The sequence below is a fragment of the Brienomyrus brachyistius genome, chromosome 8, assembly GCF_023856365.1.
Source record: "Brienomyrus brachyistius isolate T26 chromosome 8, BBRACH_0.4, whole genome shotgun sequence".
NCBI lineage: Eukaryota > Metazoa > Chordata > Actinopteri > Osteoglossiformes > Mormyridae > Brienomyrus > Brienomyrus brachyistius.
Window position 1 is genome coordinate 16,992,969 of NC_064540.1, and position 24,623 is coordinate 17,017,591.

Below are 24,623 nucleotides of genomic sequence, written 5' to 3' on the forward strand. Positions count from 1 at the left end.
ACTTAATTTTGTCTTACTTTTCCAATTCACTATTACAGTGCTGTCTCTTGTTAAAAAGAATCAGCTTCCAAACTACCAAAATCTGTTGCACCAGGCCTACGCGTGTGAAAATGTTCGAAGTCATGCATACTCATGGAATTCTGGCAACAGCTAAAATTTTTGTAGCAGCACATATGTGCATTTGAGAACTCTGTCCTGTACTCCATGATTAACATTGTTGAGAGCCAATGAAAATATGGGGGCATTTTGTCTAGGTTGTTAGTCTGCAGAGGCGGAGGGACAGGACAGGACAGGCAAGGCAAGCAATTGCCTGGGGCCCCCGAGCTCGGCTGATTTACATAGTACTTTGTCTTGTTTATGTATTCTGTTTTTCACAGTAAAGTGAAAATAAAGGAATTGTATTTATAACATTTTCTTTTAAATGATTAATTTAGACTTCCCGCTAAAATATTAGTTAAAATTTTATCGGGTGGGGTGGGGTGCGTTGCAGGGCCCTGTGGAGTTTTTTGCCTACGGCCCCCAGTGTTCCTATAATGTGCTAGTCTGCACATAACTGGCAGGATTTCATATATCTGTGGTTTCAGTTATCTGCAGTTTTCCAGGATCCAACAAAACTGTAAATTGTGTATCAATGTTTTTTCATTGTTCCTTCGTCCTCTGAGGGGTATAAATAGCATTATTTTTGTTGCTCCGTCATCCCTTCATACCTGGCATGTTCTCATTGCTTTATTGTTTCTTGATAATTAGGCTAAAATGTCAGAATCCCGTTCATTTGAAAGAGTACAGTACAGTATAATATACTGTGTACTTTATCAGCATTACATAGAGTAATAATAATGTCTTGCTGTGTGTAATTTATCAGTTACAATATGTATGTACATGAAAATCACGTATATATGGGGTGTGTAAGTGATTCACTATAACCCCCGGTTTCGGCTATCTGCGGTAGGTCTTGGAATGTATCACCTGCGGATACAGGGCTGTGCTACTGTACAACCTTACTGAACTGTAACGCCAGCCTTTTTAGGTAGGCCGCCTTGGTATGCTTTTTGTCTTTTGCCTGTTTTTCCTGAATGGGCGTAGGGTTGTAACATTGATAATAGCCTGTGTAGAGAGATGCCTTTTGATGCCAAGAGAGGAAGGAAAGAACCTTCTTAGTGGCTCCTACATATTAACCATGCACTTTCCTGGGGTTTCCACTTGAAGAAATTAGGAGGAGTAATTAATATATAGTGTAGCTAAAGATGGTTTTTTGATAGTATTAGATAAGGGCTGTGTGATAAGGGCCAAAAACCATATCTCGCTATTTTTAGGCAGAACGGCAGTATGCAATATACATCTCAGTATTTTCTATGAATTGTGTTAAATGTTCAGCTGTAAGTTAAAACCACCTGTGATATGTCACAAACGCTCAGAGTGTGGTCAAAATGCTTGTCAGTTTACATCTCTTCAGTTTAGGCATGTTCTTTATTCCAAACAGATATCTCAAAATAAAGGTAAAAAGGACACAAAGGCATTTCACTGCGCTTTAACATTACTCTCAGAACAGAAGGTAAATGTTTTTAATCTAAATGTACAGCCTATTTCAGAAATGGCTCTAAAAATAGAAGCCTGCAACCCTTGGAATTGTACTAAATAACTGGACAGATCCACATTTTAAGGGAATAGTCCTGATGAAACAACCTTAAAACATGCTGCAAATTTACAGTATTTTTAATCTCTGAACTGTCTGGCATGTTCCTCAAAATTAATGAAACCGGTAACGTGTCCTTGCCTTTCGCCTCCACCATGTCCCCATGAGATGCTGACTGAATGTTTTGATTTTAACTGTGATTTTCTGGGATTTGGTACTGTGTCACAACTGAAGCACTTGCATTGTTTACAACCACAAATAAATACTGTAGGTATCTATTAAAAATCTTTAGTCTTACATTTTGTGTGTGTTAAAATAGTATTTTTGTGTGTATTATATATAAACAGCCTTGTCTCATCCTGTATCTAGTTTGAAAATTCGATATACCACTCGGCCCTTGATTTAGATCCTAATGATACACAGTCACATATTTATATGGGTTTTATAGTACCATCATCCTCACTGACAAATATGTTGCTATAGATTAGATTCAGAGTGATGTACATTTATCCGTTTGGCTACCATGGACCTTTATCCAGGGCAATGCTCAGTGAAGACCTGTGTGTGTTTTTTGTCAAGGGATTAAGAAAATAGTTTAATTGCTGTTATAAATGGTAATTTGTAATAGTTACAAAGATTTCACACTGTAAAAATGCTTTTGTTGGTTTTAAATTTTAGCAATGAATTTTCCCATATTTCCCAGTGTGTCTTTGCTTTCTCTATCTTTTTACTTTTGAGATCTTATTCAGCTGGTTGTTTGTAAGTGATAGAAAGCTGGCTATTGGACTGAAGATTTGATGCTGCATTTTTTTTGTACTCTGACCTTAAGTGATACACAGCTGTGTCCCTGTGGCCTTTCAAAGTGCCCTGTTGGTCTGTTCAAGATTCCTTTGAAGTGATATGTGCTGTGAAGGTGAGCTAGTCGGGGTATGGCACTGGTGTCTGTCTGGACGTGCCACTGTCAGTCATGCCCCTCTGCACTATAAATGCTTACACAGTTGTCCTTCCCTACTCCACTTTTATTTGTATGTACAGCGAAGTACTAGACTCATGAATGGACATTGTACAGTATGTTAGATGGAAATATAGTGTACAGGTGGAAAGATTTTAAGGTGTGAATCACACCGAAGGGGAAGGTTTCTCAGGCCATGGATCTGTTGCAGTAATCTCTTTGGCTGGCTAAATGAGCTACCTAATAGGATTCTTTCTTGCAATACAGTTTTCAGTATCAAGTGCCCTTCTATACCCCAGATGTAAAGAGTGGTCATGCTTCGCCAGGAAGAGCACATGCACTCAATCTCAGAGGTCAATGTGCCGCTGCTTCACAATACACAGTCTTTATCCCATAATCAGCTTCCAGTCCTGAAGGTATGACTGTACAGTGTGAGCATGACTGCAGAGCTTTTAAAATTTTATGACAGCTCTTCTGTTGTGACTTGTGAGAGATACAGTGCATTTGATTTAAGAAGTTCCTCTTTAGTTGACCTAGAATTATATCAATTATTTCAACATGTGTGTATATGCATGTAAGTATATGTATATATCTATATGTATATATGTATATGTATATGTATATATGTGCATGCACATACACACACATGCTGTATGTATATACAGTATATTGTATATATGGTGCGTGTGTGTTGTAGTTTTCAGTATCAGTGTGCAAATCCTAGAAAATTAAATCATAGTTTTATATGTGTGAACAACATGCTTAGTAATTCCTTTGTATTTGTTTGTGTACATTCTTGATAAATTAATAAACAGTGATGTTTTCAAATTAACAGCCAGTAATAGCATTGCGTATTTTACCAAAGACAACCATCGATTACAAATTGTTGTCTAAAATTTAATTACTTGCTCTCTGTGCTGCTTTTGTGCAGGTTTATAATAGGATTAGAATAATAAAATCCTGGATATTGTCTTTGGTTTTACATGTCCAGTCTTCTACAACTGTGTGAAATACACTGGAAAGTACAACAGAGTTAATCAAGAATACAAATTTTTGCCGTTAAATCTTAGGGTTTTGCAGGAAACAGAAACCTTTGAAGACATACTCGTTGCTCATTTCTGATCAGAATGGACAGGAATACAATGACACAATGAGGGGTGTGTTTGTAAACATGAAGTGTGTCCATAAGTGGAGCATTACACTGTTGTTATGTTTGCTCCTTGTATTTGTCTGTTGCTCCCTCTTGTCTTTCTTCTGGTTTTTCCCCTAGAGTGGTGCCTGTCAGTGCTTGTTAGGACTCAGAGGTACTGTGGTGAAGAGCTAGGGAGTGTTTGCAGTCAAGGTTAGTCATTGTGTTAATGCAGAATCTTCCCTATAAACCGTACAACATTAGTGCGCATGGATCAACAGCAGATGCCCCACATTTGTTATTCCTTCTCTGCTGTCTGTCCGCCACCCCAAAAAAAATGTGCTATAGCACTTTGACACAGATGCTGCAGGAGGCCGTGAACTGGGATTCCTTAGTGATTCATTTCGTTTTCTGTTGGTATATGGCCCTCGATAGCTGCCATTATAGTCTTCCACTCCAGCATGTCTTGGTGGGTGGGGGTAGGGGGTGGCATGCGTTTCACACTTAACGCCTGTGTATGGCGGCTCTCGTTAGGTGGTAATCCGGTTAACAAATCACAAGCAGATTTTTGCCTTCCCACTGTTACTGTTATAAATGTAGCAGGAAGCATAAGACATTTTAAAATGAGTGGTGCTGAAAAGCCTTTTTGCATGAGCTGCTACTTATTCTGATAGAATAAGATTAACTGATATAGGAAAATCATGCTTTTAATCCTGCATGAGAAGTACCAAAAATGTGCATCCAAACCTAGTAGTTTATAGCTTTTCATTAAAAATGCCCTTATATGGAGGTGTTAAATTATAAATGTAGTTGACAGCTGCATTGCTAAGGATTGCTGCAGACATACAATGTCTACAGTAGATAGAAGCTGCAGTTACCATGAAAAAGCAGATCACTACTATTCCAGTTTAGATAGGTGGTTTTCTGCATTCAGTTGTTCCCTGCTGCAGTTTTATGAAATTGATGCATTTCCAGAATACACTCATCAGCCACTATTTTAGGAACATATGAACCTGCTTGTTTGTGCACGTATCTTATTGGGAAATCATTTGGCAGCAGCTCAGTGCATAAAATCATGCAGGCGTGGGTCAAGAGGTTCGGTTAATGGTCAGATCAAACATCAGAATGGGGAAGAAATGTGATCCAAGTGACTCTGAGCCATGGCATGGTGGTTGGTGCCAGACAGGATGGACTGAGTATTTCAGACACTGTTGATCTCCTGGGATTTTTATATAGCCCAATTTACTCAAACTGTTGCAAAAAACAAAATGCATCCAGTGAGTGGCAGATCTGTGGGTGGAAATCAGCCCTGTGCGTGAGAGGTCAAAGGAAAATGGCAAGGCTGGTTTTGAGCTGACAGGAAGGCAGTGACTCAACTACTATTTACAACAGTGGTGAGCAGAAACGCATCTCTGAAAATATTGAACCTTGAGGATGGACTTTAACAGCAGAAGATCACATTGGGTTCTGCTCCTGTTAACTAAAAACAGGAATTTGAGGCCACTCCGCGCGGGCAGAGGCTCACAGAGACTGGGCAGCTGAAGATTTTGTAAAAAAAAAAAAAAAATAAAAAATCACCTGATCTGATGAATCTTGATTATTTTTTTTTGTAGTTTTTTGGTTGTTAATAGCATGAATCTATGTACCAAACCTTTGCTGTGTTAATAGTTCTGATGGTGTTGTAATGTGCGGAATGTTTCCTCAGCACATTGGGCTCCCTAATACCCATTGAGTATCGTTCAAATGACACAGTATCTGAGTATCGTTCAAATGACACAGTATCTGAGTATCGTTCAAATGACACAGTATCTGAGTATCGTTCAAATGACACAGTATCTGAGTATTGTTGCTGACCATGAGCATCCCTCTATGGGCACCATTTACCCATCTTCTAATGGTTACTTCCAGCAGGGTATTGCACCATGTGACAAAACTAAAGTCACTGGTTCCAGCAGCCTCCCCAGTCACCAGCTCTAAATCCAATCGAGCACCTTTGGGATGTGGTGGAATGGGAGATTACTGCAAATCTTGTCAGCGCAATCTTGGATTAGACTCTCTAAATATTTTTTGTTGAATCCATGCCATGAAGAATTCAGGCTGTTCTCAAAGCGTGTGTGTGTGTGTGGGGGGGGTCTCTATCCAGTATTAGAATGGTCTTCATAATAGAGTGGTTGGTGAGTGCATATGTTCTGTTATTTTTAGAGGAGTTTGGTTGTAGCAAAAGGTCTTTTCAGCCCAAAGCACTAATGTGTTATTGACTGTATAGTGTTCACAAACAAATTAAAGCCACACATTTGCCCTTGATTTTAAGCTAAACTGTTTTAATGAAGAATGAGCATATTTTCTTTTTTCAATACAGTCTCAATCCAGGGTGATTACCTTATTCATTGTGATGCAAGACAGGTAAAACATGAAATGTATCAAATAGGTTGTATGGGGTTAAGTAGTGCGGTTAATGAAGCTGTTTTAGATGCACTACTAAGTTTGAATCTGAACTGATGTGAATTTATGTGAGATGATGTGAGTTTAAATATATAGTTTTGCTGGCTAACTTGCAATGAAAGGTAATTTAAATGGAGTGCTAATGGTACCTCTGAAAACAAGCCATAATGTGCTACTTAATGATCTAGGGTTGACATAACTGGTACCCATTCACAGTATGAAGGTTAAACCTTCATTGTAAACAATTTTTTTTTTAATTTTCTTAAACTTTCTTGTAACATTGCAAGTGTGCATAAACTAAGTGTGCATTTGTGTTATGATAACACAGTTTAACCTCTATACAGCAAATACCTACTTGCGCACCTGTTATGTCAGTCCCTGTTTGTAATATTAGCAGTACTGATGTTCGTAGGAAAAACTCTGTTTTATTTGGAGTTGCTTTCCATGTCCATTATTCCGAAGCCAGATAAATGTTGATTTTTGGGAACCTGCACCGAAATGAAAGATGGTGTGAAGCAGCAACGCGGTGGGGGAGGGCGACTTGTTGGCTTGTGTCTGTGTAATAGTGGGGGAGAGGCTGGCGTGCGGGGGCCTTGTTAGGCCATGTCCAGGAGTGCAGGCCGATGTCAGCTGATGGGCTGTTTGTGTGGAATGGCTTAATTATCCTCTGCCACTACTCTGAACACAGATGACATAATATTTTGGTATTTTATAAAATGCCCAACGTGCTTTTGTTTTTAGAAATCTTGCTATCCTCAAACTTTTACTTACTTGACATAAGATGTCCCTAGATTTACGTCCTTAACACATGCTGTTTTGAATATATCACTTTGCCAGATGAGGAAGGACCTGTAAATGTGTTGGCACAGGGTAAATTTCCGGAGTAAAGAATTGAAAGAAATGTTGGAGAATTGATTTACATGGATTTTTGTAGCTGGATAATCATGTAGTGTGAGAACAAACATTTCAGACATTTCTAGGATTTGGTGGTTAACCATATATAATAGATAAGAAAATAGAAGAGTGTATAAAGTTAATGGTTTGAAGAAAAATAGCCGTACTGCACATATGCAACATTGTATCAAAAGTGACATAATAAGACACCAGGAAGGAACATGCAATTTTATCGGTGGCTGGGGGGGAGGCATTTAACACAAATTAAGACAAGAAGCAAAGGCAACACATTTTTTGGATTGATTGATGCGAAAGAATAAAAGCAACCAAATTGTACCTGGTAGACAAAGTGTGAATGTGACCTTTTCCGGTGGGAAAGAAGTGATGACGCAAAGTGGCCAGATCAGTTCTCAGGTTTGACCTCACTTTGTTCTTTCAGCTCTTTATAATTACTGGTCATTTGAGGGTATCAGATTATCTTATTAGTCAGAATATGATGGGTCACAGACACTGTACTTGCAGAAATAATGTTAAGAAAACCAGATAGAGTAACCAGTATTATTTTTTGCAAGAATGTCAGATGGCTGGAGTGAATGTATTGCCATATATGGTATTAAACTGTCTAATAGAGTATACTGTCTAGTTAAGGTATTATGTCTCCCTCCAAGGATGGTCTGTACAGTTGTAATCAAATCATTTAGAATGTTAAATGCATTTTATAAGCCACACTGAAGCTATAGTTAAAAGTAGTCATAAAAAACAGATCCTCTACTGGAGAGAGGTTTTGTTGATGCTTGGTTGCCCATGTGACGGTGTTATTTAAGAGAAATTTACAATACATACTCAGTGGCCAGTATGTTACGCACATCAGCTAATGCAGTCTTTCTCAATGGGCGCAATTTGTGTGCAAGTTAATGCTTGTAGACAGGGTCAGAATGTTCAGTTATTGATCGAATCGATTTTGAATGTGGTGTGATTGTTGGTGCCAAGTACTGTGGCCCAGGATCTCAGAAAAGGTTGCTTTCTTGATATTTTTCACACACTGCGTTGTCTAGAGTTAACTGAAAATGGTGCAAGAAACAAAATCCAGACTGACACTTCTGTGTGCAAAAACACATTGTTAATGAGAGAGGTCAGAGGAGACTGGCCAGACTCATTAACACTAGCAGGAAGTGCAAAATAACAGGCCAGTACAACAGTGGTTTGCAGAGAGGCTAATTGAAGCCATTCTGGAAGAAAAAGTGGGTCCTACCTAGTACTAGCTAAGTGTACCTATTAAAGTATCTACTGAATACACATTTTCAGATGTCAGAAGATTGAGGATCAAAATGCAACCCATGTTAATACATATACATATATAAATAGGCTTGCAATTTTGTAATCTTCTTTCCTTATGGGGTACAGTTAAAGCATTTGATCTGAAATGGAATCAAATTTAGATCTTTACCAAGCAGCAGCAGCATAACCTTTTAGTGTCTTTAACTGTTAACATTTAATTATCAGGGCTGCACAATTAATAGCAAAAAAAAAAAAAAAACGTGATCTCATTTCTAAATTACAATGGTTGTTCTGTATTGTATTACATCACCTGTATCAAAAGAAGCGCTCCTACTTTTCCTCAGAGAGTCTCAAGCGTCCCGTAATTCTGCACTCTCTTTAAATGGCGCTTTTCCATCGCATCAGATAACTTACTTCTGGTACTTCAAGAAAGTACCAAAAGTACAGTACTTCAAGGTGTTTTTCCACTGGTGTAGAAACTGTTACTGCCACTGAATGACAGCACAACTTGAGGCAGGGTGTATTGTACTGAATTTGAAAAATGGCCGTATTATATTATAGGGCTGGCTGTTACTATCATTATGCGATATGAATACCAGCAATGCATGTTGTACACATGCAATCCTATATCACTGGTCAGCTAGATTAAGATCAGGCTTTTTCGTGCCTTCAATTCGGTATGAACATTATAGCACAAGGAGTTTAGGTTTCACTAACATATTTACTCTGTCATAAAAAAAAACACCAAATTTAGTAGTTTTTATTATTCCTTTTCAAGATTATATAGTAAATGTTTAAAAATTAGTTTAAAGTGAGCTCCTAGACAATCAGTCATTTTCATCCTTGCTGTTTTAAATCACTCCTAGATCTGTTTCTGAGAAATTTACATTGAACTCCTTTTTTGTGTTATAAATACCCCAATATTAATTAAAACATAATCATATTGAAATTTTCCAATACTGTGATGTCATAGTATATTATACAAAATACTTAATTTTTATACTGTCCCGATCTCTGGTTCTTCCGACCAGATCGCAGTTAAACCTTGGGTCACTTCATTTGTCCATGCATCCATTATTATTATAATTATGTTGTTTATTGTTTTCTGAATTCAGATCTGTCTTCAAGGCGGTGGTTGTATTGTGTTTCAGAGGCAGGATACTTGCATATCCGATCTACAGAGAAAGTGTTTTAAGTCCCATCCCAAAGTACCAAAACAGTACCCCACTGGTCCTTTTGGTACCGGAACTTTTAGTATGGCTGTTTTGGTAACATTTCCTTTCTGCTGTCAGAAGTTGATGTGCCGGTTCTGGATCAATCATATGTTTGGCACAGTCATGTTTTGTTTTGTGTCCTTTTACACTTTGAGTGCAATAAATGTTTAAATTTGAGATTTTTTTTTTTTTACAGAGAATTGGGATCTAAGCAACAAAAAAAATCGTGATTCACATTTTTTTCATAATCGTGCAACTCTACGTGCTGTGTTCCGCACTAGATAAGATGTAATCGTTCTTTGGGGGAGTGGCTTAACTATCAGCAAATTTACATGTATTCAGTGAGGTTTGTTACACATACATGCGTCATGACTGGAAATGACCTCATTAAACCGTGTGCCAAATAATCATAACCTTTTTCGCACCGGTATGAATTTGGTAGAAGGCACAAGTACACTTTATGAAGGTATTGCATGAAGACATTGTTGGCTCTGGAGAATGTGGAGTTACCAGTATCTTTGTTGAACCAAAGTGTTTAAGTTCATCTAATGATTCCTCTGCATTTTAATTAACAATTATTTTAACTTTGGGTTGCATTTTTTTTCTTTAAACTCTAGAGGTCTTAGGCATTACTTTCTGATTTTTGTTTTGCCCTTGGCCTCAGTAGGACACCATGTCTCATTCAGAGGCAGCTTTTTAATATGCATTCATGTGACTGCTGTTTGTGCTGGCGTGTGTTTCCGTGCTCGGCTTCGAATAGTTACGTACTTCTGAAGCACCTGATGTTACGTAATATATATGTAATACGTATTTGCGTTGCTCATAAGAATGTCCTGCTTTAAACAAGAAAATGAATGGATGGATTTACACATTAAGGATTTGTTTTTCTTGTTTTGCTTGCTCTGGATCCCATCTGTTCAATTGTTTCATTGATACAACAGTAATTATCTGAGGAACTTGTCAAAGTGGCTGACATTTTAATGACCGGTGATTGGTGCAGTGGAAAACTAGTGGAGACGGAGATCAAACAAAGCGACATTTTGAAGCTCAGCATTGTACATTAATTTGAATTGATAGCTGTGTCTACTTTTGAATTCCCTTCTCAGTATGTTTAGTGAGCGAAAAATTCTTATTTTCCTGAATAGATTTGGATTGCGACGTGCCTGAGGTGCCGCTGAATTTGAGTGCTTAGTTTTGCTCATCCATGTCACAGCAAACTAGTTGTACTATATCAGGTTTGTGGTTGAATGTATTATTTAAATCCTCACTGCATATTGAAAACCTGACTGCTCAACTGATTTGCAGCACATCACACCATACCATAGAAATACTTTCATCAAACTTGATTCTTTGTTGCTTTTTAACATCAACGTTGCTCTCATCTGCGAATGCGTTTTAAATTATGAAACAAGATTAACTGTCAAACTGGTGTCCTGTGCTGGGTGTTCCCTATCTTGCTTCATGTTGTGGATAAACTACAACTCTGTCAGAAAATTGGTGGATGGACAAATGGTATTGATTTATCTTTAAAGGTAAACAGTTTCTGACAAAGAATTTGTTCTTCTGTGATGCCCTGGGAAATCATTTCTGAGTTTTTTCCACAAGATTTAAAGATATACATTTGCTATCTTGTTCTGCTGGACTGGTCTGATATGAATGCTGCATTTACTCAGCAATAATCATTGCATTTGTTTAAGAATATGAATTTATTCCATTTAGAAATTCTGCATTTGTTCTATGCATTTAATTGGAGAACACTCCCATTTCAAACAATGGCAACTCAATTCCTGATTTTACCTTTTGTATTTTGTTTGTATTATGATATTGTGTGTTCCCACGTAAACTGTTTAACAATTCAACTTTATATATCTTGGTTAGACAGGCGTAAGGTCTAAGCAAACGTTATGGGTTTTTAATTCCTGTTACTAATATAAAATTTATTTGGGGTGTAGTTAAACATCAGACTGCCATTAAAATTCAGTGCAGTAGTGACACGTGAGCGGTTGATCACGCCTGGTGTACAGGTTTTAATAATTTGCTTACTGAAGCATTTTCGAGTAGACATTCCCCTTAGGAGTTTCCATCACCCAAGATTTCTCCTTTATGTCCTGTTGTCCCAGTAGAATCCAGGCCGTTTTTTCCAGCAGCCTATCTTTTGTGTGTGTGCGTGCGTGTGTGTGTGTGTATTGAAGGGGGGCTTCAATAATGTCTCCATAAAGGAAGACTAGGTCAGCCATGTGGATACGTCTGCTGAACAGCTGAGGGAGGGAGGGAATGTGGCGTGCATGCACGAGAGGGGTGAGAGAGCGCGAGCGCGCGTGTGAGAAAAAGGAAGCGGAGTACAAGGTGAGCTCACTGATTTCCTATTCGCGGACAGCAGTACCTACTACTTGTAGTAACTTAGCCCTTTCATCTTGGATATCCCCATTACCGCAGTGTGGGTCTGAGCAAGACGCACGTTTACTGCGAACTGTCCCGGTGATGTGATCGTGAGCAAATAGCCCCGCGAGGCCGCCTTTTGTTGAGGAAAAATGCGTGTTTCTACTCTGGTACGACCAGCGATTGTTAACGGATGAAGTGGGCGATATTGTGTATCCCTGCTATTTGGACTTGGCCCAGACTACACGGAAGGACTGGCGGGGTCATTTGAGAGTAATCGCGGCTTTGCCTTTGAAGGTGTTACAAGCAGTCAGTTGGATCTTTTTTTTTTTTTTTTTTTTTTTTTAAAAAAAAGATTATCAGACTGGCGGGTAAGTGTTATTTAATGGGAGGAGGAAAACGAGGGAGGTGGGGGCAGCAAACAAAACAGTGATGGTTAAGAAAGACGACGTGGATGTACTGGTCGTGGGGTGGCAGCACGGCATTAGGGACTTTTAATTAAAACACTGGCAGTTACGCCATGCTTTTTGCATCATGCAAAGCTACGAATAGGTCTTTGCCGGTTTTTTCGTAAGTGTAACTTTTTGATTCTCCCATCACACCGAAGTGGTTATGGAAACGCTCTGGACTTAACTTTTGTTCATTTTCTGCATAGTAGAAGGGCGCCGTTTGTTGCGCTTTAGCGAGCCCGGATTTCAGCTATACTCCAACCCACTAGCTGAATGTTCGTTAGTATACGTGTAATTACACTTAACTAAAACTGATATTCCAAGCTTATGTATTCGTCCAGTTGTAAGTAATCGCACGAACTTACTGTGTAGGTGGTTATTTACTGATCGTGTGCCGTTAGGATGTAGTAATGTTCACGCAAACCTTTGACGGTGAATGATTGTGTAGACTTGCTTGACCAGTTGCTGATTAAAGGCAAAGCGATCAGCCTTAGCCAGCTACTTCCTTTTGTTGGGACGAGCGCATCCCTCCCAGTTTCTGTGGAGTTGTATGCGACTGGCAATAGCCCGTAGCAAGAAAGTGTTAGCCAGGGTAAAATAATACGCGGCTGAGTTAAGAGGAGGACGCGAATTTCCGCCCCCACGACACCGACGGACCCTCGGCGTTTTCGTTTTCGCTAAAGGCCACATTTGTGTTCCGCTCAAATCCACCTTTTACATGATTCAGCACGCTTTTACTTTCGCCAAACTATGAGCAGATGTTCCCCCTTTGAAAACTGAGGCATTAAATAAAAGGTCTGCGCTAACATGGCTCGCTACACAGACGCTTTTCTGTGTAATAAATGCGAGCTCTGTAATTGGCTTTGTGTTCCTTGGCTTTGCTTTGCATTTCCCCCCTCTCCCTCACAGCCTATTAACTGGGATTTGACCTCTGGCTCGATAATTCAAATGTGATTAATTTACTGCGATTCGATGGTGCTTTTATTCACAGTATAGTGAGTGGGATGATTCTGATTGCAAATTGGTGCTTAAAGCTCTTGTACTTTCTTACACATAGAAATTCACCCCTAGTGTTCAGCCCTGCCTTATTTTCAGATATTTAGATTGAACTTGTTTTTCATACATTCTTTGGGCATTTGCTGTCCAGTGTCTCCTGTGTTGAAATAACAAAGGCCCTGGCAGCCATTTCAGCCATTTCAGATAGAGGTTGAAGGTCAGGTGACAGCCCATGTGACAGAACATGTTGTTTTGTGTGCTGGAGAAATTCCTGAAAACAGTTATCTACCCCACCAGATGTCCAGACATGTTTAAACAAGCAATGTAATTAGCTGGAGAATTCCTGTGTTATGAATTTGTGTTTTAGGAAGTCTTTATGTCATATGCATATCAAGGTTTTAGACAGTAGATGCACACCCAGATAGGACAGTAGTGTGTTGAAAATTAAACTGCTTTTTTTATAGGGTATTTCTGACATGTTTACCAGATACAATTTAGCTATTTCATGCATGAGTGTAGCAAGAAATCGGCGTGAATGACTTGTCATTTACTTTATCTTTATTTTCAGAGTGTAAACATTACGAATGTATTGCTCTCAATAGGGACACACTTCTGTTTGGTGTTGGATTTAAATACTTCATGAGAGGTCAGACTGCAGTTTACTCTGAATAATAAATAAGCTGTCATGTGCAAATGAGTTGGGAGCCAGTTGTGACGTTAAACCAGGATCTTTTTGCAGAGAGATGAGTGCTATAATGTAACGGTTAAGGGGATATTGTGTTTTATGTTTTGTTGGTGATGCTTCTTCATTGAACTCCTGTTTAAGGCTGTTTCATTATAATGTTACTCATCACTTAAATGGCAAGCCTAAGCTAAGGTTTTGATTTGAGTTCATGCACATTTAATTTTGCTGTATACTTAAAAGATCAAAATATTTTGATGTTGGATTGTGCTGTGCGCTTTTTTTTGGGAGTCAGTTTACTGTTTTGAAGGTGTCTGGTAGTCTAACAGAATCCATCATTCAGAAAGCTGTGGGAGATTGCCGAGTTCTTGTAGTATCATCGATTTAATCAAAAACAAGCATCATCGGATGTAAAATTCTCAGGAGTGTATTGGTGTCAGGGCTTTAGGCAGACATCCTTACGATTTCTTCCGAGGTAGAGCAGCACGTTTCCTTTGTTGCTTTACACCCTTTTCCTTTTGTAGGTGGTATCACCAGCTTGTGACAGACTGATAATACTCACTGTTTCTTCCAGCAATCCAAAATAATCAGTGCTGAAGGCAAATCTTCTGCTCATGCATCTTTTTTTTTCTGTATCTCTTTTCTGATAGTACTTTTAAGCTTTTGTTGATTAACAGATCTGCATATTCGACGTGTATCCTAAGTGTGTTGCTTTTTTCTATGAAAGAAGCTGCTGGTGCAGTATTCCAAAATGACACCTATGGCGCTGTTGAAAGGACATTCCATTTTGAGAAGCTATAATCAACGTTTTGCATTTTTGGCAATATGCCACAGTAGCAGCAACATTAGGATAAGTGTTTTCTGTAATATTTAGGTTGTTCCATATATTCCATCAATATGGGTATACTTTTTAGTGATACAAAATTTGTGGAATCCATAGATTGGTCAGGAACATCATTTGATCAATCAAGGTCATTAAGTCTCTTAAAGAAGCATAGTGTGGTCGGATAGACAGCAAAGATTTGAAAGTGGAATCGCCGTCCTTACAGTCAGTGCTGTGCTCCTGTTTTGTTTATGTAATGATGACCCGACAATCCGGGGAACATTTAAAAAGCGATGGTGTGTGTCTGTGTGTGGGTTAACTGAACAAATGGCCGGCTGTGTGAGCCTTCTGGGGGACAATGAATCATGCATTCAAATTAGCCAGGCACGATGAATACAAATTAAACTATAGGTTTAAAATTTAGGGGTGGCAATCAAGCCTGGATTTGCTTTCTTTTGTGCCATGTTTGTCTGTATGCATGATATAGCTTGCGTTTTGGAATATATATATGTGTTCTATTTGCGGTGTTTTACAGCTTTATTAATGCATTATTCTGGCTGTTAAGAGAACTATTCATCATTCTGATTAATGAAGCTGCTTCTTTTGTGAGAGGTCTGTGTGTAAGAGTCAATGTGGTGATTGATTTTGTTTCATGTTAAAATATTTCACATCCTGCGTCATGCACATATGTGTCAATTTTGCTAATTCCTGTAAAATTATAAAATTCTAATCCAAGGACTTTGTGCTGCTTTTCAGTCTCCCTTTACGCTGAGTGGTGTTTGAAGCAGTTTTAAAATTAGGGGTTCTTATAGTCTGGAATATTCAGATTGAAATGTTCTCTAAGCACAGGAATACTGCAGGTGAAAGGAACGTTGCAGAGTGTGAACATTTGTTCTCATGTATGCTAATTATTTGAAGAACATTGTGTTTTCAGTGGCATTGGACTATGGAACTTCATGGAATATTATGAGGAACGCCACCATAGCTGCTGCAAAGAGCTCAGTAGAAGCCCTGGAGGAATAAAATAAATCATTACTGTGATACAAACATTTTATACCCAATACATAATTTGTGTAAATGAAGTAAAAACCGAAATGCTAACTTGATTTTTGATTTTTGTGTTTCTGTTCTGAAAACATTCATAGTAAATATAGCCCCAATAATATTAATGGTTTTTGTGTTATGCATATTTAAATTTCCGTCTTATGTTTAGTGTAGATTTTTTTTTTCACATTAGGCTCAAGGAAAAGAAGAAAGATAACTGATATCTTTTCAATGTGTAGCCAAACGTAACGGTTTCCAGTTGCAGTTTAGTTTTTTGAATGTGCTATTCAAGCTTAGCGTAGAGCTGTTCTGCTTGTAAGGGATGTAAGGTTTTGCAGTATGACTTGAATTCACCGGTGTGTTTAAAGGGCTTGCAACATTACAGAAGTTACTGAATACCTAAGTAGACCCCCTCAAATATCCGTTAATGCTTCCAGCATGTAAATCGTTTTCTTGTGCTGAGCCAGGATTTCAAGTTTTTCAACCAGACTTTGAGTAGCAGAATTAATCTGGATTATATGCTTTAGTGAATTAACCGGGTATAGAGTAGCTTTTTGTAAAAATTTATTTATAAAGGTTACATTGTTGAATGTACTATATTATCACACATGGAAAAGCACCTTCAATAGATGTCTCTGATTAATTGAAGTGTAAATTCTAATCAAACCTAGCATTGATTTTAATGGCCATGTTTACATTTGGCTTTAAAATGTATCCTGGGCCATCGGATTGCAAGTGGACAGCGATAAATATGAGTGTAAACGACCACCAAGACTCATTGTGATCCGATTACTCCAAACCACTTGCTGAGGTGGTCTGGGATGCATTTGACCACATGTCTTTTGTAGTGTAAATGGTAATGTGTCCTGGATGCGTCCCTGACAAGGACATTGCAATAACTCTGCGCGAGGCAGTAATGAAATCTGAACATAAGTAGTCAGCTGGACACCCTCGAGACGCATGATAGACACAGGTGAGAATGGTGATGTGTCTCAGCTGTCTGCTTATGATCTGATCGCCCAAGACGCATTTTAAAACCAAGTGTGAACAGGGCCAATGTGCGTTTTTGAACTCATTTGTCATGGGAAAGGGTAAAAAAAATAGAAAGTAAAGGAAATGCTTGTTAATTTCAGCATTTCACTTAATGTGTCCTTACCCTGGAGAGAGAGATGCAGTGCTTGAAGCATGTATTTTTATTTTCTGTCTTAAAATGATGCCATTTTCTTTTTCTACTGCTCTCGGGGCAACTAGTTGTGAAATAAAAATACCCATAGGTTTCTGGTAATAACATGGTTAGTCAGTTCCTCCTCCCTCAGGATTAATATCGTATCTCTCTATCTCCTCATAGGCAGCATGATACTGGAAAAAATTTAATTATGTTGAAATTTCATGATACGTATTGCATTATTTATAATGCAAAAGTGGAGTTGAAAATTAACCCAAAATAAACTATGGCCCAAAAGGAACTTGCTGTGTTTCTGAAGGGTTGTGCCAAAAGACACAGGGTGGTGCTAACAAATCTTTTGCTTTTGCTCAATATCGTCATAATGGAATCCAAAATATTTCCATACAGTGGCAGGCAAATGTCTTTTGATGACCAGTTCTTGTTTGTTTCTCTCTTCTTCCTCAATCACCTTTGGTAAATTTCTCATAACTGTCTGAGGGAGTCCAACAGCTAGGATGAAAATGATAATTGGCTCTGACTGCATGCAGAGTCTTGCAAAAGCAGAAATGGTCAACCTTGCACCAATTTATTTATTTAACACATACTAGGTAATCTTGAAATTGTAAAGCTTGCTAAACATTTATTTCCTATGACAGAATAAAAATCTTTTAGCAAACTATCTCAACCAGGCTTGGACGTTATTCCAGTAATGAGGTATATATTGTAGTATTTTGTATTGGGGGCCGGGATTTTTTGCCAAAATTGAAAATGCCAGAATAGTGTTGCTTTTCAAAATATTGTCATAAGATCATATGCCTTGGTACAATGTCTGGACAGTATGATGGTATGAATAAGTTAGATGCCACCCAACTGAAATCTCAACCCAACTGATTGTAAGGGTCCTTGTGATTTGGGGAATTGCACGTGCAAAACCTAGTTTTCCTCTCGATTTTAGATTTATTTTCTGAAAATGTCATAAACCACACTTATTCAGCTTAAATGGGATCACAAAAGTGGTCTAAAACAACTCTTGACTACTTCATATTCTATGATTTTGTGTGTAATAAATGCAGGTGTGTTAAAAAAAAGGTTTGTCTTAGGAATGGTGTAGACTATACTGCTTTTTAAAGATGCAATATTTTTCTCACCAAAATGTATTCCGTTTCCAGAGGGGAAAAAAAATGGCTGAACCGTCTATCAATGGATTGATCATAGATGACAGATGACTAAGCGTGTTTGGTTCTGAAGATTGTGAGGTGATGCAGACTATTGTTAGTGTGGGTCATATGAAAAATATTCTGTAAAGAACAGACCAGCTGTCTGGGTCCAGTTAATGATTTGTCAGTCCAGGGTTTAATAGTCCTGCATAAGATGCAGCAGGGAAGCAGAAGAAAATGATTTTGCTAGAAGAAGAAAAAATCTGAGTTTACCAAGTTAATTATTGAATAGCTGTGGCAGCATTTTACAGGTGAAAACCAGGATATCCCCAACACAGTGGGAGTTACCTTAAAGACAATTTGATGGGGACAATTTGATTGTCAGCATTGCTCTTGAGCTCTATTATACAGTATATCTCTAGGTATATGCTCTTACCTACCTGAAGTTATGTATTGGAGCCATCATGTAATATAACTTTTATGAGAACATGTTGCTGGGGGTTTATTTAATAAACACTGTTCTCCATGATTCGCAATATAAAGTGTTGTGATCCCTCCAGCTTTAGGTCTCTCTTTAAGGTAACTCTTTGCACAAGGGGAAGGAGCTTGTGATCCTGCTACTGGAATTTGTTTTCCCAGTAACAGGTGACCTCTGGCACAGGTTTTTACTATGAAGATTGCATTAGACAGTGCAGTAGTGCACCACACTCTGGATTACATGATTAAATAAGTAATAAGTAACTTGAAATTCTATTCTGCTTTTAGTTCTGGATGAGCAACGTAGTCCATAAAACATCTTTGTCTTTGAAAACATTTTGAATGTTGGAAATAACACCGACAATTCTTTTACTAGTCATTCACTACAAACACATTGACACCGTTGACAAAGGATTACTTTTTCAGATACACAACAATGGGTTATAACTTCTATCCTTGATTGTTTTGTATGTAAATGGAAAGATCATAATGTTTAACATTTATTTGAAACCATTTTCTTGGTATTCTTCATGGGTAGCCAGTGCTGAAAGTAGCTGGTAGGGCAATAATACAGTGCCCATCGTATCGAAATTCTGTCCCCTTTTCAGTACGAGGCAATACACATAAGATGCACACAAAGAAATTTTTCTTGTTAGTATGGCCACATGTATTGTGGAAAGGTGTAAAAATTGACTTTAATGTCATTGCAAACTCTGCCACTGACTTTCCATCTAGTGCAGTGTTTAGCTCTCCTATCTCGCCATGTCACAAATAATGGTTTTTTTAAAGCACAAATAGTTTATCAAAGCTTCTGCCATCCATCCTCTTTGGTAAGAAGAAATGCTTTAGCAGGGGTGGAGAACCTGACCCATGGAGAGCCTTTGTGGGTGTGGGTTTTTAGAATAAAGCAGTGGTTTTCAACTCCAGTCCTGGGGACCCACTGTTATTGGCAGAATGAAAGGTTATCCCCAAAACCTACACTGGCTCTCCATGGGTCAGGTTTCCCACCCCTGTGCAATAGTGTTACCCAAAACACTTCAGCAAAGACTAGATGGCATCGCTGACTCATGTATAACTAAGTGAATGGTTCTGTAAATCTCCTTCGTAATAGTGATTGTAACTGGGAGGTGACAATTTTGCTAAAGCACTGCTGCTCAGAATAATTTCTTTGCCTATATGCTTATCTCATATCTCCAGGTTATGTGTCAGGTTCAGCCAAACTTCTTGGGCACCATGAAGTGAGCACTTACACACAAAGCCATTGGCTGCTGTTATAAAGGAACTGCCCCTTGGTATAGTCCCCATGTTTCAATTTTGTAAGAGGAATTGTTATTAATTATTGTGCTACAGGCAGAATTGGCAGGTCAAATAGATACTGAGATGAAAGCAACTTCAGCAATGTGGCATTTCTTACTCATGGCAAAACACGTTTCTCCAGGAGAATATTCAACAGTGTGCGCTTAATTACGTAAAATCGGGAAACTTGTGAATCTCTTTTTTGACTTTAAAAAAACTTAACTTTTTTTAACACTTTTAAAAAGTGTGACGGAACTCTGATGTTCATGTGCTGAGACCAGGGCAGATATGGCCTGCTGCCATATATGTAATTTTAGAAAATTAGGTATGAAAGAAGCCAGGCATCCAAGAAATATTTAATTTAAGCTTTGTTGACTTGCAATAGAGGGTGTTTTGATTCTAAAAATGTTAAAGATAATCTGAGTGGATCAGTTTGAAAATTTGTAGCTTCACGTTGATGAATGGCAGATCATTATACAAAATTTGATTTGGCCTTACTGTTTACTGGTAATTCATTAACTGAGCAGAAGGCTATGGTACAGAAACCTTTACGGGCGCAGCAAGCTGTTGGGTGGACTGACTGGTGAAACACTGCTTCTTTTAAAGGTGATACTGATAAAGTCAAGAGCTACCACAAGCTTTTATGGTTAGACTGAATGATCTGGACTGAATCCCACACTATCTGGGTGGCTGCGAATTATCCCCATATGTTTTGAATTTTTGTCCCTTTTGTTGTTTTTATGTGTGTGTAAAACATTTTAATTTAAGCATTTGACTGCTTAGGTGTTTGTAATTTGGTCGTAGTTGGCACAGTTTAAAATCTTTTGCCGCTGGATGAACTGGCTTACTCAGGATATTCCTTAAAATTTTAAGTTGGTGTGTTTTTGTGCATGCGTGTATAAACTCAATGTGTGGATAAATGTAAAGTGGTGTGATTGATAGGGAAGTTTTTACCCAAAACGCAGCTGATAAAATGTAAAAACTGTTATGAAGATAAGCTATTGAAGTGTTTTCACATTTGTTTGTTCAAGCAGACAGATTAAAACTCATTTTTCTTCAGCATGCTCTGGCTGCTCTTGGTTAGTGGTTCCTGTGTTTGTTTTCAATGTCCACAACAGGTGCTTTGTCCCAAAATTTATCCTGTTATATCTGAGTATAAGGTGAGGATCTGATCCTATTTAAAAACAGTAATTATCCAACCAAGATAGCAATACATCCCCAACAAACGGGAGCAAAATTCACCACCAACTGGAGTTGTTTTTTGTGGTATTTTCAGCATTTTTTTAGGGAAAAAAATGTATGAAAGGAAAACAGATTTTGAATTGCATATCAGATTCTCTGTTCCCTGAGGATAAATATTAAATAATTGGATATGGGTGGTGGAGGTTTAAACGGACTGGAGGTGAGAAATGGCACTGCTATTTTTACCCTGTAAAGTAATGGGATTAATAGAAAGCCCAAGGTTATTAGGGGTAGTACGATTAGTCCTTAATTACTGTGTGCGCATGTCTGCCTAACTAATGATTGTGATATTGTCTGGAGGTTTTCCGTAACTCAGAATCATTGCAGAATCGGGCATAAATAGTTTAATCAAAACTGGAAATATGTTGCTACAGAGTGCTTTAAAATAATTCTGCTTCCTGTATTGGTTAACGAATATGCTAGTCAGACATCCAAAATATTAGCATTACAAAATCACAATGAAATTATGAATTATCCTTATGATAACGGTAATAACTTGGTGGTTAATTCTTTTTAGGGGACAAATTGTTTTGCAGTAATATGAGAACAAATATTTTGCCTTTTAAATCGAGAATGCTTAGACAACTTAAAAAAAAAAAAAAAAAACCACAAACTCCTGCAACAAACATTTGGCTTCTTTTCACAGATAACATATCATAGACCTGTTATGAATTGTGAAGCCCTCTGTGTCTCCCTTAGCTCTAAAGTAGCAGTTTTGTGAATGATATTGTGTTGCAAAGGAGAAGGTTTCTATGTTTTGTGTCAGTCAGACATGGAATGGAAAATCTGGCCAATGGTTTGTTTGAGCAAACGACAAACATGCACCGTAAACCAAATGGATTTAAGTGTTCTGGCATTCAAGAACTGACGGGCCAATGAATAGGGACATCTCGGCAAACAAAATTACTCCATTTGACTTGCATTATTTCACAAAGTATCTAATCAGTGGTATCTCATAAAAAATATATATATATAGCATGGGGCTTTTGTGTTAAATTGCTTTTTCCCCTCTGGTGTTCCTGTCGTGGAGCTCCAGATTATGCCAAACTGCCTACACATTGGAGCCATCTTGAATTTAGTAAAATGGGTTTTCTGATTTCAAAAAGTAATTAACAAGTGACTCAAAGTGACTGCCATTTTACATATAATAATTGTGTGACAAAATGGAAATCATGTAACTTTAAATGATTTAAAGTATGCGTCATATGGGTAATTTTTCCCTCTGTTCATGTAACAATTGATGAACGATACAGTGATTAATCTGAAGCACCCGTTTCCCACTGCTCAATCTTCATTTAATCAAAATAATCTTCAAAGTCTTGGTCTACTTATTTCTCTGCAAGTATTTTGATCTAAAGACCTGCTTTTGATTCCTTCTTGGACTAAAATGACTGACAAATTAATAAATGTGTTGAATGTACCACATTTACTCTTGCAAAAAAAAAAAAAAAAAACACTCTAAAATCTTGAAGAAAGAAGACACTTCTGCCTTGACATTCTTGTCAGTTCTGTTTTGGATCTTGTTTTCCTTTCATCGACTTCAGATGCTGCAAAGAGCTGTCTTCTTGCTGACTCCTTTGTGTGGTTGCTAGTCACTAAGGCTGCTTTTTTTTGTGGGGAGGGGGGTGTCAAACTATTATTATTGAACAAGCCTCAGTACATCACACCTCCAGGACTCCTGGGCATTCATTTCTGCTCTGGCACTGAGTGTGGAATTTGCATGCTCTCCTTATGTTTTGTTTTGTAGATACTGCGGTGTTCTTTCATGGGCATACAGTTTCAGTTGTCTGTCTCTAAATTGCCCTTTGTATGTGCCTGCTATGTGATAGATTGGTATGTCATCCAGTATGTGTGATGTCCGGGGCCTTGTGTCTTGGGAAAGACACTAGGCCTCTAGTTATGAACTTATGTGGTTTTTAGCATTGTTTAGTAATAGTAATATGTTTGTAATATCTTTAGTATTTTTTGACAGATGTATAGACAGTATAAAGGATAGCAGACTGAAAACATGCAAGCCACATTTGAATGTAGAATTTGAGTGATTGTGAATGTATTGGTGGTGCTTCCTCCGCTCTTTTGTGTTGCGTCTATATTTGTCAGTGCACCTTAGTATTAGTTTTTTGTTAAATGGCTCCAATAGACGGCAAAATGTGTGTGGTTTGTACAGATGTAGTCGAGTCATTTTATTCTGTTCTGTTTGGTTGTATGCTGCAGTGCCTTGCTTTCAAAGTTAACCTGGTTTTTCTCAAGAGTAATTTGAGAATGCAATTCATATTTGGCTAGTAAGATCTTAGAAAAGCTAATCTTCGCCAATCATATTTAATTTGAAGATCTCCAAAAAAGTGGAGATGTATTTTATTGCTTCCAGATTTTCCATAGTCTTTTTTTTTCATTTTCTTGAGGCATTATTGGCTTGTGAATGTTTAGTTTGTGATTTATTGTCTGAAGATCTAAAGAAGAAATAGATTGTGTATAGTAACTGAAACCCTGCTGCTTTGCTTTTGTGCTCATTATTGCACAGTGTGTTGATAGATGGTATGTTATGTTGGATCTCCTGGGAAACGGGGGGCTTTCTGTATTTACTCATTTCCAGCACACCTTTTTCTCTTAATTTCTGGTATGTAAACTGGTGGATTTGACTGCTGTTTACTAAACCCTGAGAAGTTTTTAGTGCATGTAACCCTAGGATATATTTATTTTTAGCAAGCCTGCTAGTCTCCTTTGTAAATGATGGGTGTCATTGTGTTTCAGCTAATTTCAGAACACCACTGTATCACTTCAGGTACCGGTCCTTTTTAAACTCTCTGAAATCTGAGCATAATTTGTACAGCAGCAGTCAAAACATTTACTGTTAATGCTAAGTTTTACTGTGCATGTCTTATTCAAGACTCATCAGATTCCACTGCTTAAGGGATTAGATCAGAAGAAAGGCTCCCATGGACCATTGTGCATATATGCAGTTGCAACTACTCGAGTGACTTAATGGTGCTGTCTAAGGAATGCATCTCAAGAAAAGCAGCTGTCCTGTCAGTTAATATCTGCACTGGAAATGAAGAAGAACATTGGCCTCAGGCTTTGAGGGTGGCAGTAGTAAATCTGTTACCTCTTTATTGTTTTAACTTCTTCATATCAGTGCACGTGTACTCTCTCACTTCCATTCACGTTTGTTATTTAGCAGGTGCTTTTGTCCAGGTGAGGCAAAAGCCACATTGCAAACATAGGTGCCAGAAGGAGTGGACCAGTACATCAGTCCACTTGTTCTGATAAGGTCTGCATTGATTTTGAGAATCAATGGCTTATCAATCCCAAAAAGTGGCCTTCAAGTCTATATCGCAGCACTGCACTGACATGCTGTCTATTAGGTCATATTG

At 38.1% G+C, this 24,623-nt stretch overlaps 1 protein-coding gene across 7 annotated transcripts in view; it reads left to right on the forward strand.

The window, feature by feature from the left end:
- The window catches only part of LOC125747797 (arginine-glutamic acid dipeptide repeats protein-like), a 111,590-nt gene that overhangs the window by 22,539 nt on the left and 64,428 nt on the right, over positions 1 to 24,623 (forward strand). Inside the window, exon 1 of one of the 7 annotated variants that reach the window (XM_049023297.1) lies at positions 11,612 to 11,888. The exons of 4 other annotated variants lie outside the window; for them this stretch is intronic. The gene's annotated coding sequence lies outside the window, so the exon portion shown is untranslated. 2 more of the 7 variants (XM_049023298.1, XM_049023299.1) reach the window with 2 other exon arrangements.